The sequence below is a fragment of the Aotus nancymaae genome, unplaced genomic scaffold (assembly GCF_030222135.1).
Source record: "Aotus nancymaae isolate 86718 unplaced genomic scaffold, 86718_ANA_hifiasm-v0.15.2.pri h1tg000006l, whole genome shotgun sequence".
NCBI classification, from domain to species: domain Eukaryota; kingdom Metazoa; phylum Chordata; class Mammalia; order Primates; family Aotidae; genus Aotus; species Aotus nancymaae.
Genome location: NW_026988417.1, coordinates 92,541,119 through 92,543,043, shown reverse-complemented (window position 1 = coordinate 92,543,043; position 1,925 = coordinate 92,541,119). Strand labels below are relative to the sequence as shown.

The 1,925-nt window shown below is 38.4% G+C and overlaps 1 pseudogene; it reads right to left on the bottom strand.

The window, feature by feature from the left end:
• Positions 1 to 854: 854 nt before the first annotated feature.
• LOC135272202 (U1 spliceosomal RNA) lies at positions 855 to 1,030 on the bottom strand (annotated as a pseudogene).
• Positions 1,031 to 1,925: the final 895 nt, after the last annotated feature.

Below are 1,925 nucleotides of genomic sequence, written 5' to 3'. Positions count from 1 at the left end.
TAGTGGTTACAGTTCCAGAGAAAGAGTGCCAGGTGTACAGCTCTTAGAATATAAGCTACTAAGATGCAGAGACTCTATCTGTGTGAATCACTTTGTTCAACACCAAAAGCATGTCAATGATAAGTGAAATACTCACAAATACTTTTTTGATGAAGATGACAAGGACTCAGGGCCCTTGATTGGAAAAGATGGATATCCAGGGTGAACCAGGTATCTTAGAAAAGAAATTCAGAGCGCCTCTTACCAAATTTTGGGAAGAGCAGAAGCAAAGCCAGACCTCAAGCTAACGCCAGCATCCAAAAAGGGGCCAGGACTCCCTGTCTCTAGGTCTTTCATTCCCACTTTCTTGGTGTCTTGGCTTCACCTCCAAACTGAAATCCTTTTCTTCCCTAGAGCAGGAAATATGACTCCAGTAGTTCCCTGCTAGCATCGTGCTAAGCTGAAACGTAAAACTCTCTTCTTCTACTTAGTTCTATGTATGGTCCATCAGAATCACCTGCCTACTCTCGAACCAATCCTGTACTGGGGTGTGGCATTCTGATTACCCACGTTGGGTCATGGATTTCCTTCTTTTTTCCTACCCTTAACGTGGGAGACAGAGATTGATGAGTTGGGTGAGGAAAGAGAAGTGGTTCCTGCAAAGGAAAGGAAAATGCACTGAAGTCCAGAAATGGGGAGAAGCAATGAATATTAAAAGAAGTAGAGTGATGTTAGGAGAAAAATAGCAAAACTAGGGTAGATTCCCACATATCTCAGCAGGAGTACTAGAGATCCCCATGTGTTAATACACACGAACAATTTTTACAGAAGATGTTATTATTCTTTGTGTGAAACTGCATACCCAATTGAATTCATACATGAATGCATAACGCAGTCACCCACTACCACAAATTTTGCAATTGAGTTTTACACTTTTGGGGCAATTACAGGGATCAGCATATCCCTGTAATGGATCCAGAGAGTAATGGATAAGCCTCGCACTGGGAAAACTGCCTTTAAGATTATGGTATCTGCCTTGCCAGGTAAGTATGAAACTGGATATTTCTAAGGCACATTGAAACAAACCTCCTTTTTAGCAACAAGCTATGGGTGTTTTGAAAAGCCATTATTGCAAAACACATAGAAATAGAAGATAAAATACAGTAAACATGGCTCAAAATGCATAGTTGTGCTTCCAAGAGAATAAGAGAAAAACCCAGGGGAAAATGACAAAGCAGAAAACCTGAATGGTCAATGAATACAAAAACCATGACTGCTCTGGAAACATTTGCAAATCTCAAGAATCTAGAGACTTGAATCTGAAGGCTGTGCAGCAGAGCAGAAGACAAGGCTTTAGGTCACTGCGAGTAGATACCTCTGTATAAATTCAGAACTCGTAAATCAAGAATTAAAAGCTTCTAACAAAAGTAAAGAGATTTAAAAAAAAAATAAACTTGTTCAGCTCATGTTTATTGCAGCATTATTCACAATAGCCAAGAGGTAAAAGCAACCTAAATATCTGTCAACAGACGAATGGATTTTAAAGAGTTGTATATAAACAATAAATTATTATTCAGCCTTAAAAAAGAAGGAAATCCTGTCATGTCATCACATAGATCAACCTTGGGGATATTATACCAAGTGAAATAAACCAGTCACAAAAATACAAACATAGTATGTCATGAGTCTTCCTATATGAGGTTTTTAAAGTAGTCAAACTCTTAGAAACAGGAACAGAAAATAATTGGTGCCAGGAACTAACGGAGGGGGAAAGGAGCAGTTGTTCAATGGATATAAAGTTTTATAGGTGAATCTGAAACTCTAATCCTACTCAAGCTGGCATAGAGGATAGAAACAAAGATAAGATTATAGATTTATGAGCAATAAAGAATAGTGCAAACCAAAAATTCTATACCTAGCCAAACTGTCAGTCATATATGGAGACA